This window comes from Streptopelia decaocto, assembly GCF_964273445.1.
Source record: "Streptopelia decaocto genome assembly, chromosome: 3".
Classification (NCBI taxonomy): domain Eukaryota; kingdom Metazoa; phylum Chordata; class Aves; order Columbiformes; family Columbidae; genus Streptopelia; species Streptopelia decaocto.
Genome location: NC_138656.1, coordinates 84,056,245 through 84,077,571, shown reverse-complemented (window position 1 = coordinate 84,077,571; position 21,327 = coordinate 84,056,245).

The following is a 21,327-nucleotide window of genomic DNA, read 5'->3' as shown; positions in this document are numbered from 1 at the left end:
CCTGCATCCCTTAACAGCTCAGCCACTGGGTGTAAAAGATCCAGTGCAAATGACAGGATTTTGTCTTCCTTTCCTTGTCAAATGGTTAACAGCAAAATGTTCAATAAAAATTACCACTTCCACTTAGGGTTACTGTATGTGAACCTGTGTCTTCCTGAGTATATACTCCAGGCTGTTTAATAATTACGGTTTGAAAAATGAGTCCAGGTAAAATAGGGATAAACCAGAGTTTCTCTGATGTCTCAAACTGATTGCAGGAGCTCATCCAACAATAGCATTGACATATTTATTTACATGTTAAATACATGGCATCTTGTAATATCACAGAAATAACCTATTTCATATCAAATGGAATCTGAAGAGATTTTGGTTGGAAACAAGCTTCTTAGGATGTGTAATCTGGCATAGCTCTAGTGGCATCAATTCTCCCAATGAATTAATGGGGACTAGAACTAGCTGCAGAGCTGAGAAGGGAAAATAGAAGGGTAATTATACAACATCTTTGAGCAACATAGTTGTAATTAATCTCCCAGTCTGAATATGGTGTGAACTCTGATGAAGTTTACCAAAGAAAGTGGGAAATCATTTCATTTCCACTCCTATTGAAATAGCTTCAGCAATTTTGCATTCGGGTCTTGCTGCAATGTCCTGAGTTTCTTTCTATTCTTATCTGATTCTCAGAGACATTAAAAACCTGACAATGCCAAGTTCTTGAAAGATGTATTCACAAGACAGATTCTGGCAAATAACACTGTAAGTCTGTCTGGTCTCTCACCCATTTCTATGCAGTGAATGAAATACTGACATGTAAAGATATTAATCCAAGAAGCATTTTTCCACTTTTAGGTTAAAAGAACCTTACAGTCAAACTCTGCTGCATGTCAATATCACACAGGCAGCTGTCATTACAACCAGCCCTGTCCAGCTTTGTTACTGTGATCAGAGCTTGATATGAAACCTGAAGCCATACCTCCTAAGAAAAGAAAAGAAAAACAGAACAGCCAGAAAAAGACTTAAGTTTCCCAAAGATATAATGGCAGATTAATGCTAGTCAGGAGGTTTCTAATGTCCCAACCCTGGAAACATTCAAGGCGAGGCTGGATGGGGTTCTGAGCAACCTGATCTAGTTGCAGATGTCCCTGTTCATTGCAGGGGGGTTGGACTGGGTGACCTTTGAAGGTCCCTTCCAACCCAAACTATTCTATTATTCTATTATTCTAATGAGCCTTATGCGTAATTAATCGGTTCTGTCTAAGGCAAACCAAGATTTCAGACTGTAGCAGTAACATTGCTGACTGGAGGAAGCATTATTTTTCTTGGGGCTTTTTCTTGAGAGACGAGGAGTAGAAAACTATAGGAATCATTCCTATAGAGTGCTGTCACCTTGCTCAACATGGAACTACCACATACAATTCTCTCCTGTTCGGAGAACTCTAAACTTAAATGTAACTTTTTAACCTCTATAAGCCCTACTAGAAAGCAGCTTCCACCAAATCATAGGATCTCTCTTCAGAAATGTCCTCCTGGCCCTGGCCAAACTGGCCCCACAGGTCCAAAGGAGGAAGATATGTGACAGAAAGGGTCCCAGCAAATCAGGTTGGGGGTGACATGTGCAATCCCTCCTCCATCCCTATCTCTGAGTAGAGCCCAGCACACCAGGCAGTGTCCACCAGTTCCCTGGGCACTCAGTGTCCCCCATCCTTCAGCAATCTCTTTCTCAACCCTCACACCACGTCCTTTCAGTTTTCACCAGTTCTCCTCCTGACGTAATTCTTTTCCCTGTGTTTCCTCTTTCTTTGAACCTTTCCCAGTTGGTGAAGATTTGACACTCGTTAGGGTTGGGCAGTAGTCCTACAAGGAAAAGGACAAAATAACCACTACCTTGTTGCTTCAATACTTACAGACGTTCTTCTAACTTTCAGTCTAAGTGCATCTGTATCCGTTTGCAGCCATGTGCCTTACTTCTAGAGTTAGATAATACTGAGTAGTTCCCAATAGTGTTTAGTCTCTGTTCTAACCCACAAAATATATTTATAAACTATTCACACTCCTTCTCAGCCTTCATCAGTTAGTTTAAATATCAATTTTTTGAGTCTTCCCTCCTAAAGCAGGCTTCCTCTTCCACCGTTCTCTGCACCTGTTCCAGTTTGAATCTTTTATTTTCTTTCTTTCTCTCTTTTTTTTTCTCTCTCTTTTTTTTTTTTTTTTAAGACAGTCATTTAGAATTGTGTAAGAATTCAGCTAAGGTCATTTTGGTACCACACAGAAAAATTCCTCTTTTATTTAATGCCTCTGCTAGCAATACTTTGCCGGAGATTTATATTTACTTTTTTCCCAGCTGTGCCACATCCTTGGCTCAGTCAGAAACCTTTGTCTTTCCCTGCTTTCAACTGCAGCTTCCTGCTTCCATAAAATCTAAGAGAAGCTATGGCAATGAATTGAAATGTGTTTAATAACTTCTTGTTTCACTTAATTTAGTCACAATGAAGATTAACTGTTATTTATAGTGCTATTTTACTTGTTTAGATTAGAAGAATTTCTTATTCTTGAGACTCCAACAACTCAAAAATTATGCCAACAATTATAAACCAAACACAGGGTGAAGAGCAGGCATCTGTGCCAGGGTCTGGGGCTGCAGTTCCAGAAGCTTCAGCTTTGCTACTGTCAGCTTCAAAGCCTGACTACAGTTTCAAAGATGTCATCATCTCACTGCAAAAATAAAGGCTATTTTAAGAGGCTCCCTGGCTGTTTACAAGGATTCAGATCTCAGCGCAGCCAATTCAAGAGGTGGGAGCACATGTCTGAAGACATCTTCAGAGTCCTGAGACATGCGCTGGACTATTCTTCAGTGCAAGTTCAGCATCCTGTAACTGATTTTTTCCTATTCCTTGAAAAGGTCATAGCAAAATGACTGATTTAGAGAGATATAATCTTTCTCCAGCTGTTGCTGAAGCCCCATCTCCTCCTGTGGCTTGATATGGCCAGTTAAGACAGTATCATGACTGTCAGACATCAGTAGAGCAACAAAGCCGGGGATCAAGGTTTTTCATAGATTATGAAGCCAGATAGATTATCTTATTTCCTTTACAAAAGAGTCAATAAAGGTCCTTAAATCTATATATCTAACTGAAGTAGTTTTATCAGTGTTATTTAACTCTTCCATAAAATGCATTATTTTCTCTATTATTTTACTGTCTGTCTTTGCTGATCACTAGCGTGTGTGCACATTACAAAGCTGGCTTCCAGGCCATGGTCTCAATTCTTTTTTTACTCTAATTAAATTATTTGCCGTTGGATAAAACAAAAGATCTCTGGGAGCATGGTCTGGAATCCCAGTTCTGCCCCTGGTCCAGGCACAGCCCACGATGCAGGACTAGAGCTGGACTCCTGTTCTCCACCTCCCACTTCCCTGGTGTATTTTTACCACTACCCCATCATGCAAAAGGAAGATGACGGTGTTCCAGCTGATGACAATTGCTTTCCTGACCAGAATCGGTACCAGATTGCCTAGAATTTGAATATCAGGGCAGTGCTAAGCGGGAAATGAACTCCTCTTTTGAGTGAGAAATAGATTCAAGACTAGACATAAATGGCTAAATGTAAATGTTCTGGCTGTCTGAGTTGATGTCTAACAAATCTACGGGCCTACAGAGCTGGCAGGCAAAAAGTAGGCAGGCTGGATCACTGCTTGGCCTGTTCCAGAATATTTCTGCCTTTTATCGCTCCACCGCAAGGGTTAACATGATACAGGCTGTAATGAGCTGGCCAGCTCCTGACATGAACAGAATCTGATTGATTATATGCATAGTACACTAACTCTCTGCAGATGATAATGGCCATCCATGTATCATGCATTCAGCAATCACCAACATCTTTAATACAGATGTAAACCTTTGTATTGATGCCAGTTAAGCTACAATGAAGAGAGGAAGAATGTCAGAGAACATTTATTTTATTTCAAAGGGTCACTCCCAGCAGTGAGGCATGCCATTTTGTGCTGCCGTTGTTTCTCAGAAACATAATTCCAGGGAATGTACTGTTCCCAGTTTCAGAAATAGGGACACAATTAAACTGAGAATTACTGCACACAGATAAAACCCATTGCAGCACAGCTCTCATCCTTTATGCAACAGTTCTTTGAGTTTGTGACAGGACACTATGGTGGACATTGTGACCAATATGCCCCCAATATGCCCCCAATATGGACCAGCTGTGATGAGTCAGCCATAAAATGAATTTCAGTAGGTTTTTGTCACCTTCACTTCACCAAATCCATTTTCAGGTATCTACTCAAAAACATGCAAGAGATTTCAAAGGTTCTGTATAATGTCAGATGCTCTTGAAATCAATGGGACACACAGGCAGATATCACAAAAGAGAACTGCAGAAGAATAACTGAAGGAGAAATTTCTGCAGTGAATGGAAAAGAGTTTTAAGAGCTATGGGTAGAAAAGAGGATAATGTGCAAAGGCAACAAAAAACGTCCTTCAGCAAGAGAAAGGAAAGAATGGTGAGACACCTGCATTTTCTAGTTCTCAATATGGTGATAACACATAAAAACATACATGACAAACTGGAAAGGCAGGGGAAAGGACAGCAGGGACACATGGTATGGGCCATAACACGGACATCTGAAGTTGCCTGGGTAAGAGAGAAGGAAGCCAGATAATAGATTCAAAGGATATGTTTCTTTGCAATACAAGCTGAGATCAATACTCCTAAGTACAAGCTCCACATCATATTGATAAATCCTAACTTTGTGTTGAGCACAGCCTACTGCTAGAGCTGGCCTGCCAAGACCATCCCCTGGTTCAGTGTCAACCCATGTTGCTTTGTGCTCAGTTCTTTTCTCCCTTGTGCCAACAGAAGCATTCAGGCAGTGACACATCAAAGTGTTCACCTGGCTGGAATGTAAAAAGCAAAACACAGCCATTCCTCAACCACATCAGTTTTCTGACCTAATTCAGTAGAAGCCATGGCAAATGGTTATCAGCAGAACACAGGAGTCCACAGACAGAGACTGGCATGAAGAACAAGTGTTCACAGAACAGGGCACAGACACATGCAACGAATTATACCCTTAACTTGACATTTGCTGCTTCTGCTTCATATCTGAAAGAGGACTTGTACACCTGAAAGCTTATCTGTGTTATTTTACCAGTTAGTCTAATAGAAAAACAATAAAAGAGAAGGCTCAGAATTAAGATTTGGAGCAAAACCAGATCTATTTTGTAACAAAAATAGTTGCTTCCTTGGATAACTAGTTTTTCAAAGTTACCTCTGCTTCGTCTGTGTGGTTCTGCAGTCTGTAAGCCAAGTTTTACAGCACTTAGAATTAAATCACAGAAATGGGATTGGTCAGAAAACAAATGACAAAATAGAGTAGCTTAAAGGTCAAATCCCCAAAGAGCTAAGTATTCTTTGAGGAACATTACCATCCCCTGATGTAGATGGGTGTAACTCTCAGGCTTGAAGTCATTGGTAGGAGCAGCTGATTGCATCAGGTGCATGAATATGGTCCTCAAGAGGCCCAAGTATCCCATGACATCAAATTAAATAAATGGGAGGCCTGCTTTGTCTTTCACTCTCTGGCTGGTACTTCTTGCTTACTTCCTCCCCTTCTCTACCCTCTACCTCATGTGTAAATCACTTATTTTTCATGTCAAAATGTCCAACGAGGCTGCTTATCCTTCCAAGACAAGCTCAGACCATCTGATGTGCTATCTCAAATAATATGAAAGATATTTAGCAGATCTGCATTTGTCTACACTGTATTTAGCCAACATCTCAAAGAGATCATTTAACACGGGGACAAGTGAGACGTTCTTAGGCGTCTGTATTATATATGAAGGAGGGGAAACATATTTGACACCATTATTTTTATACATACGTCATTCTGACAGACCTGTGTATTATGCATTGTGTGTCCAAAAGACAAAGTAGCTACCAACTCAGTTTGTTCAGCAGTTCTTGCTATACTAAGACAATAAGAAAAAAAAATAAGTTAAAAAAGCTTTCCATGTGCTGTAAAAGAACAGCCCGTGACTCCAGAAAGACAAAGAAATTCAAGTTCACTTCATGCATAAGCAATTCACCTCAGCTTATATTAGGAACTGATCTCACTTCCTCTCATAAAGTAAAAAGGATGCAAACAGAAAAGTAGAACTGAAAAGCCTATCAACAAATATGAAAACTTCCACAGGCGCAAGTCATGAGCTCAATTTAATTGGCAAAGCACAATTAAGAGAGAAGACATATTTAAAGACTTACTTGACTTTTCTATTTGTATAGCTGATTCCTCTGTGTGTGAACACCCTGCTAAAACTATTTAGCCTTAAAACTTCACATGTACAAATCAGTCAGAATTAAGTAGCCTGAAGATGTTTCAGGAGGCTGAGCTTCAGCATTTTAACTGCTCAACTAAAGCATTTAAATTAATTTGCCTGATTACTTCTAGACCAGATTACTGAAAATAAGACCAGTTACTACATTTTTTTTTCCCCAAATCTACTGAGAGAATTTCAGACCTCTGTGTTTCCTTCCCAGGAAAGTGTCCCATTCAAATCTGAAGTTCTGGCATAGCTTCACTTGACTGTAGCTCTGTCTAGATTCTCATCCTTTCCACTCAAGTGAAGACTGACACAGCCTTCCTACATACACAGAGCCACCCAGAAATCAGCTGAACACAGTCGTCAGGAACACATATAGAAGCTTCATATATAAGAAAACAGTGTTGATGAACTTCCCTTTTCCTCCCGCTCCATAATTAATCACACAGAAAGTGACTACATTATTGCCCCTGCTGAGGAGGACAGTTCACTGTGGTTGCCCAAACCCTGATTCACCTGATTAGATGTGGATATCTATATGGAAACTTGTTGTTCAAGCTAGGTTTTCTAGACAGTGGAGAAAAAGAAGTATTTCTTGGGCAAATCTATCTTGCAGGATAAGTATCTAAAATAGGGAATTATTCATGTTACCTTAGTTGTCTACTTCTCTTGACCTTGAGTGACTAGTTGAGAGGCAGACATCTAGAACAACCAAAAAGAAGATATAGACCTCTTCAGATCTTGGGATCCCAGCCAGCAGCACATTTCCTTGGAGCTCACACTGTTATTTTTCAGTGGTAATCCTGTCCTGCCCAAAACAGTGGGTAGCAGGACCCGCACTGATGTCTCTAACATTACAGTGAGGTGGAAGCTTGCTCCCCTGCTCTGCCATGTCTCAGAGTATCTTGCCTACTGGAGAATTTGTTAAGCATCTCTTGTTGGTAATTTTCAGCACTACATGCTGAAACTGCAATCCCAAATACAGCCTCCAAGTACCAGTACAGTGTCCTACTGTAACAGCCATCCTCACCACCACAACTTTTTTGGCTAGACAGAAGGAAGAAATGTCCACAGCAAAAGAGACCTTAGGTAGAATTGAGATAATAACACCCAAAATTGCAGCATATAGTGGCTCTTGCCAGCCCCAAATATGTTTCCTTCTCCCCTAATGCCACATGCCTAAAATCCACAGTTCCCTCTGCCAATTTCATTTCTGGACAGCCACTGGGAAACACCCCGGAATGAAACACCTGAGCAGCTCAATGCCTACCTTAGACATTCAGATGCACAAACCGAGCACCATCTGTCAATCTCTCCTGAGACACTCTGTGCAGCAAGTGCTCTCAGAAACACTCAAAATGCAGCAGCAGCTGCTACCATCTGCCAAATCAGCTCAGTTTAACCACCATCGTGTCCGCTCCCTCTCTAGCTGCCAGCTACGGAGACCTACGCTTCCCTTTTGCCAGCTCTGGCATTTACTTGACCCCTTAAAAAGTGAATTCAGCTCACTAAACTGGCAGAAATCTAACCCAACAAAACAAAACAAATCAAGAAAAAGTGAATAGTTTTCACCACTTTAGTGAGCTAATGGATCAGACACATCCCAAAGACGACAGAAGGGAGACAAATGGAGCGTGTGCCCAAGAACCGGCCTGCCCCTTTCAGCAGCAGCAAGTTCGTGGGCTGACTCAGCTGCCTGGTGAAACCTCACCCACAGGAGAGGAGAAAGCCTGTTGGAGAGGCCAGATACACTAAAGAGGACTAGGAGAGATCGAGTGAACTCTTTCCAGTCTATCCGTAGACCTAGAGGGCCCAAGCTGTGAAACAGGCAGGGCTAGGTAAGACTAAGTCTTCTCAGAGGAGTGCTGTGACACCATCTGGCTTCAAGTTTGGTCACCCATCAGCTCAGAAATGGAAAGGCAGGAAAGGCAAGGGAGGTTGTCAAAACCTATCAGTTCCTTGAGAAGGGGTACTGCTGGACTAGTCATGCTTTTGAAAGGATAATGCTATGGTTGGCTGCGAGCATAAAAAATGATGTGTTCTATAATAAGAAAATTAAGGACCAATCACATCAAAGTTTACCACAGTGACTGAGAACATTGAGGACTGAGCTGAAAGGAAAGCCGATCTAATACAGTAAAACTGGACAACTTGCAACATTTTCTGGTCAGTATATACAATTGAGAAACATCAGAGAGCAAGAAGTCTCGGTTGACATAGCTAGTAAATAATTTGTCAAAGAGAAGAACCTGCCCCGTGTTAAATCTATGTATGGATATAATTGACCACATTTCATCTTAGGAGAAAAGAAAAGTTGTGGCCAACTTCAAAGAAAACTGAACAAAAGTATCTCTAATGATTAATGAATTAGCATCGTAGAGTAAACGAGCTATTCTGAATGCTTGCCCAGAGGCAGTCTTGGGAAAGTTTCCAGAACTATTGTCATTTTTCCTGGAACTCATTGACTTTAAGGACTCCACAGCTGCAAGAATTGTGTGAGCATTTCAAGACTGTCAATTTCACCACTGATTTTCTGAAAAATTCTTCCTGAACTGATTTTTATTGGTTTCAGCTGGGGAATCCATTGCACCCAGCCAGGAAATGCCACATGCCTCCTAAGCTACTGCTCTATTCTTCTTGCACTGATGCTATCAGAGACTCAAATTCACTGCAGGGAGAGCACTGGGGGCCAAATTTGCCCTCTCATGTATGCACACAACTCCCATAGAGCTAATGCAGATTTTTTTTGCCTTTGATGCCTCTTATAAAATGCAGTTTAAAGAAGCCTGGAAGTATTGCATTAGAACAGGGAGTTCACACTATTGGTGGTCCCCATTGTCATTAACACAGTTAGTGGCATTCCAGTGAAAAACAGAGAACAACTCTTTTGTTTGTTTGTTTTATAAGCAGATCTTTCAGGGTGGGATCCGGCTTGCTCAAATCTAGCCAAAAATGGAACTTCAGCCTCTAAAACCCATGTACATCAACAGTAATCCATTCTGCCTGCTTTCCAGAACTGCCTAATCTTTTAGGTGCCTGAATGCATCAGGCACTTCCCTCCTCTGTCTGAAAACTCCACAAGCAACCAATTTAGTTACAGAGCAAACTAAGTGCACTCCCAAAAGGAGTCAGAGAGGGTGTCTCACTCCCCTTCCCTCCTCTCTTACTCCCAGCCACGCAATGCCATCCCTTCTCTTGTGTTAGCTGGGATGCTCATGGGACTCTTGCTGTAGCAATTCAACTTGGTACACAGTAGAAAATAATCTACTGCTTTTCTGGGCTTGTTTTCTGCCACTTCAGTGAGTTGAATCAACTCCCAGCAGGGTCTCAGTCCCACAGCCAGACCAAGGTAAGTGGCTGGAATATGCAGGAGTGGGAGTGGGACCACTTTTCTGGTAGAGCTTTTGTCTCATGAAACTGGTTGCTCAGTTGCCTGTCCATGTTCAGAAACTCAGTTTCTGAGGAGAGAGGAGCTCACACCAGCTGAGACATCTGCTGCAACCTGTAAGCAGGAAACTACCCTGGATCCACCTCTAGCCCCAGCAAAATCTGAAAAACTAAATAAGGCCAAGGCTAAAGCTAATGTCAGTCACTGACTCTTGGAAAATCTACATCAGGCAATTTAGTTCAGTGGGCATGACTTTTTCTTTGATATACAGCTTAGATTTTTTTCTATGAAGTCTAACAAAGAAAGACAAATTAGAGTAAATCATTAAAGTAAATTAAATACATATAAACAAAATTTCACATGGAAGGAAACACAAGCGAAGACATGTAACTTGGAGCAGAACAGAAGTCCGCACCCGCCAGCTGTACTCAGCTCACCTCCGCCTTCCCCCATGAGCACAGACCCCAGGCGTGCTGCTCCGCAGGAGTGCTCTGTCCTCTGTCCAGGCTCCCATTTTCAGCAGAGACAGGAAGCTTTGATCCCAGCTCCTGCCTAAATGCATTCTTGTGTGCTGGAGCAGCCATGTGAGGGCCCTTGATGGGACTGGGTGCTGAGAGCAGCAACAGAAACTCATTTAGTCTGATGTGACAAAACTGCTCCTCAAACAAATGCTCCATGGTGGTCCCATGGCAGGAACATGTGCAGAAGGTCTCGCTGAAGGAATAATACTGAAGTAATTTCATGCCTCCACCCATTTCCAGGCCTCTCAGCAATACAGACCCGGGAAATATGTCATCCTCAACTGGTATAAATGGATGCAGCTTCTCTGGCTTCAATGAAGCCATGTTAATTTACCTTTCAAATTTGCTGAGGGTCTGGTCTTCCTGCTCTTACAGTGAACTACCTTAAAGAGTTTTATTCTGAGTCCTATTTACAAATAAAACCTTGTTCTTCAGAAGTTTAACAAGTCACAAAATGATAGTTCTTTTCTAGTCTGTGATTAGAGAATAGACCTACAGACTATCTGTATTTGTAATATTTATAAATATATATATCTATAACAATATTTAAATATCTGATCTTTCCTGCTTCCTAAAATTAGGGACCAAGTTCTGAAAGTGAAACCCCATAAAAGTATTATTTGCAGATCTACAACTAGGTTTCAGGCTTGAATACCTACAAATCTGATATGCAGAAATTACAGAGAAGCAACATTAACACATAAAACAAGGAAAATAACGTATGAACTTTTACATTACTTACTGAAGTGCTGTTATTTTACACACATGAATTCAAGTTCTTATTACTCATTTTGTTAAACAAAGAGCTCCTTCACTTGCATAACTGCCATCAGTAACTTCTTCATTGCCTCATATAAGCACACTTCAGCCTTGACCATCTACTAGACCACTCTCAGCATTTCCCAGCAGGTCCAGCTATTTTTCAAGCACAGAGAGGGTCTAGGCCCACACGGCCACCACTGGTACAGTGGAAGAGAGGATACAGCAGATGACTCTCAAATGAGACTGGCAGTGAATCCACCCGGAGTTTTGCAGAGAGGGACTCAGTTGGGTTCAGACCTCATTTAGGTGGTATAATGGATCATCTCTAAAAGCTCTCAGAAAGCAACAGAAAAAGTTACAAAGAGCTTGATGTGACATGTAGGCTGAGACTGCAAACAGCTTTGCCTCCTCACAAGAAGGGGCCAATGTAGTCCAGTATCATATTTGCAAATCTGGTATTTGAACAATCACCTAAAATTCTGAAACTGATTCAGAACAGTAAACCTGCTAAACTGTTTAAGTCTGATGGGATGCATTAGGTGGGGCCTGGTCTACAGTAACTGGATATTAACTGAAATACATTGAAACACTGTTTAACAGCTATTTTATTTAATGAAGTACAATCACAACCAGGTTTGCCATTTTTCTGAGGCCAGTGGAAAAAATGAGAGCATTAGAGAGTTTCATTGCCTGCCTAGAAGACAACATTTCACACTGGAGTGGGCTGGAAATCACCTAGATCACTGCCAAGCATGTAGGTTTGTTCTTCTAAGATCTCTCAGACTCAAGCTAATTTTAGAATGAAGAAAAACCCTGCTTCAAACTACTTCACAGTACTAAATTTTCAGTGAGAAACTACTACTCTCTTCTTTTATATTTCATATACACTTTCAAGTTCCTCACTACTACACTGTAGAATTCCCTAAGCATTTGTGAAAGAGACTGGGAGCAAAACACACAAAAAAATAGTTTTGCTAAAATAAAACTAACTTGCTTTTGGTTTGTGGGGGTTTTGTTTGTTTGTGTGTTTGGTGAGCTTCTGTTGTTTTTAGGAGGGTTTTTGTTTGGTTGGCGGGTTTTTTGTTTGTTTTGCTTTGCTTGTTTGTTTTCCTATGAGATTACTATCATTTTTTAAAACTACCATTTTATTTTACCTCAGTGAAGAGGTTTGCCAGGACTGCAAAATTTTGGACAGAAACTCTATTTTTAATTTTGTCCTTCAAATTTCTGGTGAGAAATACTTTCAAAGCCAAACAGGTTTAGGCTTGTGTTTTGACCTTTTCTGCATGCTTTCTCCCTAGTGGCACACCATCCTAATATCCTCCCTTACATCCTAAGCTTCCTAGTAACAAAGAAGGATACCTTTGCATACTGGCTTGCTAGCATAATGAGCAGAATTTTAAGTCAGAACCAGTGGACACTAGAATTTGAAATTCTTAAATGAGGGCAGCCTGCAAGTGGGACTTAAAATCATAAAAGATAAAGTTCCACTAAGGTAATAGAAGGCCAAAGGAGGACAGTGGTCAAAGAACCATATCATTTCCGTGAATGAAGTGAGAGGAAAAAGAGTATTGAACCAGAACCTAAGATCAAAATTATTACTCCACTGGCACAGCCAGATTCACTGGACAATATATAAAACTGGCGTATTTACAGGAAGTTACAGCTCATTCAAGTAGGAGGGACAGGAAAATTCTTACATATTAAACACATATATACTTTCTCCGAAGTCCAAAAAGAGAAAGACCTGCACTTTAAGGTCTTTGGACAATGTTAAAAGGGGTAGAGGACTACTGGGACTGATTTGGATTACACCACAGCATAATATGACATTGGGAAATCTACATGACAAAGCTTGTGATGATCGTAATCAAAATGACCTCAAGAGTTTAATTTGGTGTTCAGTAAAATCTGTTAATATTACAATTTCCCAACTTTTAGTTGAAAAAGGAATATTGCAAATCCTGTCTCATCCAAATTGGCCAAATGCTCAAATACTTTTATAGTCAACGAAGAGATAAATACTGGACAAGAGTTATTAATCCTAGATTGATATTGTAAAATGGACTCTGTCACTCCTGGATGTGCCCCTGTGTATCCACTGACTGGAGAGACAGCCTGGATATCTGGCCTGGGTACTTAACATCTAGATGTCTACAACATGTGAGCTGACTCCTTCCTGGCAAGTTGTTGGAATGTGTCCAACCTGGGGTGAAAAGGAGAGGACTTGTTTGGACTCCACTCCAAGGAGTAGGGAGGGACAGGGTAAGGAATGCAGGAGTGTAATTGTGACTGTGGATTCTTTAGAAGAGGAAGAGGCAAAGAGCAAAAATAATGATGGACTTAAAGAAAACAGCCATCAAGAAATGCCATTTTAATAGGTTAGAAGGGAAAAGGAAAAGGGGCCGGGGGAGGGGGGACGGGGAGGAGTCCAGGAGAAATGGCAGTTCTTTTAAAAAGCAGTGATGAGGCCACTGTCAAAAAGCATTCATTCTTCCAGTCCATGTCTCATCACCAGATGGTGGCACAGCACTTCATGAAAGATGTGTGCCTCCTGTGGGGAGTCTGGAGAATATGTCTAGAAAAATAAGAAAAATTAGAAATTACTGAAGGACCTCAAGCTATTTAAGTCTAGGGAAAAAAACAAAAAACAAAACAAAACAAAAAAAACACCAAACCAACAAAATTATGATAGTACTTCAAAGATAAACCAGTGTAAAGTGAATGGGATTAACCAGTTAGCATGAACATGGCTCATTTCAAATTGGCCAAGAATGCTCTGAACTTACAGCAAAAGAAGTTTCATTTAGCCATTAGAGATCTATTTCTCTGGGAAGACTAGTGAGGTGGTACAGTGGAAATTCAACAGTCCCAATCTGTTAACAAAGAGTTTTAAGAATAATTTTCATCAATGCCTCCAATAAATGTCAATAATTACTGTGGAGTAAGTGATGGAGTAGATGAGCTTTCTCAGCTATTTCCTATACCAGACTATTATTCCAGGACTCAGGAAGGCTAATTTTAGCCTAGAGATGCTAATTCCTCTTGGCTCTCTCCATAGGCAGTAAAGAACAGCTCCTTTAGATGCAGATTTGGAGCAGGACTATCTGCCCTGGCCTAACTGACATGAATAGCCCCAGTAGCTCCCCAAAGCTGAGTACACCCATCCTGGTCTCCTCCCTCCATTACTGCCACAAATAACTTTGTGCTCCTTCCAATTCACTTATGATCTCCCCTTCCTGATCTCTTTGAATGCCAGACCTCAGCCTGTGAATCCCATACAGACTCACATTCCTTCTTACTATGATCCCTGCCCCTTATTTCCCACTTTTGAACCAGCACACCTTATAAAGAATTTTTACAAAACATCTCAGACTCTCAGGGGTGTGTGTGAGGAACACGATGGTCTTAATTACAGACAGGTCCATTATTCAGGAAATGCAATTACAGTATCAAAATTATCCTTCACCACTAATCTTTTTAATCAACACTAACTGATTGGCAGATACTGGTGTTCTCCATAATATTCCCTCAGGTTTGTTTTCAAGTCAGCCACAAGTCAGTAGTGATTCTTAAACACTTGCACAAGAAAACATGTGGTCTCTTCGCCTTCCAAAAAAACCTCAGAGCCTCTTCTAAATTAATTATAGATTAGGAGGGCACAATGCCCAATAGTAAAAGCAAGATGAAAACATAATCCCTGACAGACAGAGGTCAACAATAACAACAGGCCCACAGCCACTCTCAGGTTTCCGCCAATGATAGGGTTCAACTTTCCCCATATGGGTTTCTTGCAGGTTCAGTGACCGTAGAACATGCCCTTGAGCCACCCACTTTCCTAAGAGCAGGCTGGTGCAAAGCTTTTTGCCCAGTCCTATCGTGTGTAGATGCTTCCGTCTCTATCGCTTGTGCAGGACTAACTGACAAGTGACAGGCATCACTCAGGGTGAGACCACAGGCACCACATGAATCTCAGATGCACATGTGCAATCCTTATCACTTCTACTAGAAACAAGCAAAAAAAAAACCACTGTGGCCACCTGGTCATTTCATAAAATGCTTTACTTGTTAAGAAGCTCTTGGGAAACCCTTGCTCAAACAACACTGAGTTCAGAAATCAAGATTATATCTAAAGCCTCATGAGATAAAGCATAGTACAAGGTGATCCAAAGAAACACATAGGTTTCAAAATTATTAGAAGAGTTAAAATGGAAATCGAAAGTACTGCTCAGCCTTTAATATCATAATCTGCTAAGTCCAATGTTATTCATCTTAAGGTCCTCTCTACAACATGCTTTTGTCTTATAAATGACCATTCTGGGAGTCCCTGGGTAAGTGGCAGCAGATGAAGTGGTAAGACAAAACCACAGAGTCGTATCAACGCAGATTAGCCCCAATACTAAATCCATCTAATTTGCCATTCCATTCCCACTAGTCTGCTGGAGGATAAGAAGGGTTCTGAATGCACTACTGGGACTGTAATGATTTGGAAGGAAGTAAAAAATATGTTTGAATGATCAAAGAGGTCCCTAAGTCATGAGTTCTTCCTTGGGAGATACCAAGCAGCATCAAGCCAAAGCAGGCCACTGGACTGAAGAGATGTCGGCAGGAGAGACTTGAGGCTTGACAGAGGGACTCAGCTACTCAACAGCTGTGAATGAGCAGCTACAAACTCACCCACGTAAGAACAGTAATTCTGAGTAAGGTACCATGCAAAGGTAAAACAGCATACCTGCTCACAACCAGATGACTCTACTACAACGCGGAAAGAAGGGAAAGGGAAAGGGAAAGGGAAAGGGAAAGGGAAAGGGAAAGGGAAAGGGAAAGGGAAAGGGAAAGGGAAAGGGAAAGGGAAAGGGAAAGGGAAAGGGAAAGGGAAAGGGAAGCCTGAAAATGGCAGAGAGGACACATGCATTGTTCTGTGTAAAGAACAGAATGAAAGTCAGGTGTGTTGGTTTGCTGAAAGTAATGAGAAGGTGGCCAGAGAGAAGGAACTTGCTAAGAGAGAAAAGTGGAGCAGGGCTTGGTGAGGAGAAAGCACAGGCAATGGCCATTTTCATAAATGCCAGAACTAAGGGTCAAATAAGGAAGAGAGGTCAATACACAAGAGATTAACGATATGGTCATTTTAACCCCCCAGCTGGTAACTGGAAACTGTTCAGGAAAAAAGAGCAGCAAACAGATACAAATATACTAAGAAGAGTAAACAGAGCAGCATATGTCATTCAACAGACACACCTAGTGTATTTTCCTGCTCACTTCATTGAACTCATTTAAACAAGTTAAAATTAAGATAAATACTAAGACTCATTCTGCCTAAGAAAACCAACAATGTATTAATATAAGCCATGCCAAGACAATACTGAATACTCCACGGGAATGCTATTGAATAAGAATGAATAAGAAATATTGAATGCTCAGAGATTATTATCTCGATGATGCCACCATTATTCATGTCATGACCAGAGTTGAACATTCCTATAGAATAGCCCTGCATACAACTTCTGTTTCTTTCATATTCCAAATTGCAAAACTTGTCTCAGCATTTTTAAAATGTTTATCTGTGAAGGACAGATGATACATCTTGCTGAGGTATTTGATCATTCATTCTTCTGTAGAATATTCATCATATTTATGTCTCTATAACAAAACAGTTTGGGAGTACTTTCAGGTGCTGGACTACAGTTTTCCACACGTAAATTTTGGATACAAATAGCAGCAGGACCAAACGCTGTACTGGCATTTCCAGTAGTCCATAGTCATCAAATTGCCAACTCCACTGCACCAGCAATGCCACCTGTAATTTAAGATGTGGACATAAATAATCAAGGGTGTAATAGTACTCTGTCAGTTTGTTTCTGAAAGTCAATGCTACAGAGCAAACCATTGCAGTCCCTTTTCTGAGGTGATTTGGACTTGTAATGACCAAATTTCTCATGAGTTCTCAGAAAGTATGCAGACAATTGAATGTTAGCCAAAGCTCCAGCACAAAGGTAAGCTGAAGCACAGGAAGAGAAGTGTAATAGTAGCAATATATAATTTATTCCAATATCCCAGTTACACTTGTATCTGCTTTCATCTCTTCCCAGATATTTTCCTGCACCTTATAAAGAAATGTCAAGCACATTCCTAATCTGGTGTTGAGTGTAATCCGACATTTGGAAAAGTTTGGTAACTAGAAGGTGAGGTCACATACACCCGTGAGAGAATGTGGATACTTCAAAGGATGGAGTTACCAAGCAAGCAGAAATTATTTTTGCAACTTGCACCACAAAATCAAGATCACATCTTTCTCCATTATTACTGGATGGAAAATAATCCTTATTCAAATACCAGTCTTCAAAGACAGGCAGCCAGAAGTCCACAGTGGATAACTGGGCCTTTTCACTCAGCAGCCAAAAACATGAAAATAAAAATATTTTAAAATAGTATGGACACTTCTAAAAGAGGAAGAAGAGAGGTTCTCTGTACAATGCCCCAAATAATGAGTGTCAGAGGAGGAGGAGAAAGACTGTTTATGATGGCAGAATAGCCCAGCTCCTTCCAGTGGAACCACAAACATTCCAGTAGATCCAGAGTCTTCCCCTGGTCCCCCCTCTCCACAGTCATGCCTGACCAACAATGGTGCTGTGGTCCCCACATCTAAACCATCACCAGGTTCCTGGTCTCCTTCCTCTGAATACAGGCTCCTGTCTCCCTCCCTCAGCTGCCTGGCATGGGGACTTCTCAAACATTAGGTTTCAGTCTGGCCACCACTTTTCACATGCACCCCATGCTCTTCTTCAGTGGCACCTCACAGCGCCCTGGGCTTTCATCAGCCCACTTCCCACCAGAGGCCACCTCTACAGACTCCCTCAGCCCTTCCTTACCCTTCCCTGTCTTCCGGCCCTTTGAGAAGGACCCCTATCCCACCTGATAGGAATAAATCATTCAGGCATCACCATTTCCAGCCTTCAGTACTGTTCTTCAGTATAGATCAGATCACCTCCCCCTGCTCTTCCACAGCTTTATTTCTACTCCCATCTTCCCTGTTCACAATTTCTTTTGTACAGCAGGCAGCTTGAAAACCCATTTTTACCCCCTGGCAGACAAGACAGCATGCTTTGAAAAGCTTCCTTTCACCATGTTTAATCCAAATACTTTAGCCTTCTAGGGACTAGTTGGTTTTTTGGGTAATTTGAGTAATAAGAGCAAAAACATAATTGTCAACTGCATCAAGCTCTGACTGAGCTTTCCTCAGTGAAACTCCTGTCCTAAATCACAGCTCTCTGTGTTTTAGGAGCTAATTGCACCCCACCAGCCCTGCCTTACAACCAGGATGAAACCAGTGTCTTACACCTGCCAAAGAGACAAGAAGCAAAGGATTCAACATTTGGTAAGAGGGTCTGTGAAGAAGAGCCGTGCCAGCCTGCTAGAAGCATTTTAACAAACAAGATCAATGCAATTAATACTGGCCTTCCTAATTTCTCTTTCAGATCTATCCCTGCAGTAGATGAGAAATACTTACCAGGTTAATGTTTTCCTTTGAATTCTGTAATCTGTTTGACTTCATTCCTAAGGATTTTTTTTACTCAAAGGCCAAGAAAGCTGTTATTAAGCATTCATACACACACACATTAGATATTGTATGCTGCTTTCTAGCAGAATGCTTTTAATTGAAAGGAAAACCCTGCCTCCTGCTAGGTTTGGGTGGGCTGCGATTAGTTCCATACTAGTTCGTTTAGCCAGAAAGTCATATAACTCTTCTACACAGGCATTCCCACTCTGATCCAGCTGCAAACAATATGCTGAGTCAGCAAAATGAGGCAAAAGGAATTTTTTTTTTTTTTTTAAGTAAGAATCCAGTCTGTCCTCAAATCTTATAAAATATGTGTTGGATTCCGCCTGTTCTGGAGGATTCCCACTCTGATCATTCCAGTTACTGGCACTCGCATGGGACCCTGGTGCCTGAAGTGATAACACAAACTGCCCCATCACAAGGAAGCTTCGGACTCCATCAACCAGGGGCAACGCCTTGCAAGCTAATGACATGGGCTGGCATGGGCAGTAAAATCAAATGCTCCCTTATGCCTGAACCGCAATGCTCCAGGGAAAAAAATGCTGCTTCTGTTCCTTACCTGCCAGGAAAACAAAATCTATTGCCCTACTAATATGGCACAGTGACTGAAGCCAAGAGCAAAGCGTGCAGAATGTCTGAATTTTGGCAAATTCAGATGCGGGCAAATGAAAGTTGGAGGAAACCTGTGTACTTCTAGTTTATTTGAAGCCAAACAAGCATGAAATGGTCTTAACAGTTTGTTATGCTTTGGTGTAACACAAGGATCTAGAATCTCTTGACAAGTAAGAGTACAAGCTTAAGTTTCAGTTCACTGATTGGTGTTTTTTTGGATCTGTCCAAGAAATGTATTTAAACAGTATGTGCAGCAAAAACCATTTTTAGTCATGAATGTTCAATAGTAAACAACTGGAAGTGGGCATAATAAAAAAAATAATAAAATACATAATAAAAACAACAGTTAAGTAATTCTTTATCACTTGCAAAGCGACAGTTATTGGAACTGGGAGTTGCTTATCCTTTTACATGCACCCAGGTATCTGCTAAGATTATCCTACATTCTAAGAGAAATCCATGAGCCGCAGGCACATAAAAGAGCTCTCATTTTCCTTTACTAAACTGAAGAAACACTTATCTTTATACCAAATAACTTTGGAGGTTTTCACACCCAGGACTTGGATGGTGCAGTCGGTCTTCTAACACAATGACTACTGCATAAAAATTCAAAGCAGTGAACCCATATTGAGGGCACACTTTCACAGGCTTCTCTTGGTAGTAATAAAAGACACCAGGTAAATTCTACATTGTAAACTAGGAGTAAATAGAAAACTTATTTTTCATGTGGGAAAAGTTTTATGCAAAAAAATCTTTATTTGAATTTCTTCCTTTGAAATTCTAGGTTTTAATCATGGGAAATTTTGGACAATTTTAAAGGAGTATTTTAGTTTCAGTGTGACTTTAAAAATTGTTATTTTTTTTACCAAAATAACCCAACATGCTAAATTAAAATAACTGTAAAATATTCCACTCTGAAACATTGATTCAAGATGAAAAACACTTTTGGATGTATTTGCTGCAGAGAATTGAAGATTTCCAGTGGAAATAAAGTAATACTATAAAAATTCAGCTTAAACAAGACAGTATTTTTGGGAAGAAAATTTTCTGCAGTAAATACTGTGGCCAACAGTAATTAAAACTTGTCCAAGAGTCTGGGAAAGCTACAATGGATTTTTGGAGCCTTTAAATATCCCACCTAATACAGTAACAAAGTCGCACAGTGGAAGAGAGTGAAAGGATTATAGTGAAAAGTTTGTGTCCCAACAGCACCTGAATATGAACAATATGTTCGTTTAACTGACAACAGCTTCTTCCATATAGGATTTTAAATTTGCAGAAAACTATAAATAGACAGCACTTTCACTGAAAGCACTGAATTAGCCAACTGGGTACTCAGCTTTGTAATGTGGAACAATGTGGAGTGATAATGAACACCATGTGTGTGTGATAATGCGGGTTGTAGAAAATAGATCTGGCCAGCTGAGTGAAAAGGAAATGCTAAAGAAGAAAAAAATCTGAAGTCCACGCCAAAACAAGTGACCTAGAGAAGCAAGTAAAGGTTTGTATTTGGAGCAGGCTGGAGGCCTGAGAGAGATCAGCAATTCAGCAGGGTATTTTTAAGCACATGCTCAAGGCCCTGCTTATTCGGCAGGAAACTTAAGCATATGCTCAGAGGTTAAGCATCAGCTAAAGTCTCATTGATATCAATGGGTCTTAAACACATGCCTAGAGATACATATGTGCTGAAGTGCTTTTACAAATCAGAACGGACTGGGGATCAGGGCCTCAGTCCCCTGGTATTTCATAGCAGGCTAACCCTGCAACCTCCTGGCTTTCCAAATTCTTCGGAGTAGACCTCATTTATTATACACCCAGGACCAGACTTCAGCATGTAAGAACTTGCATTACTGTACATAACCGCCATTGGCCCTTTGGTACTGAAATAAATAGGAATGTACAGATACATTTATAAAACACCAGTAACTTCTACTGTAATTTGCCCAAAGAATTCTCTTAATGATAACAAAGACAGCATAAAATAAGCAGAAATACAACTTTTGAGCAGGTCATTTAACATTTCCATTACTGATGTAAGAAAACTTCCACAAGAACAACTTTAAAGATAAAACTGAACCTTAACTGGAATGTGAGTTAAAGCAACTTACTTCGGAAGAGCGCATGGTGCTCTTAACTTTTGTGCAACCAACAGGTCTG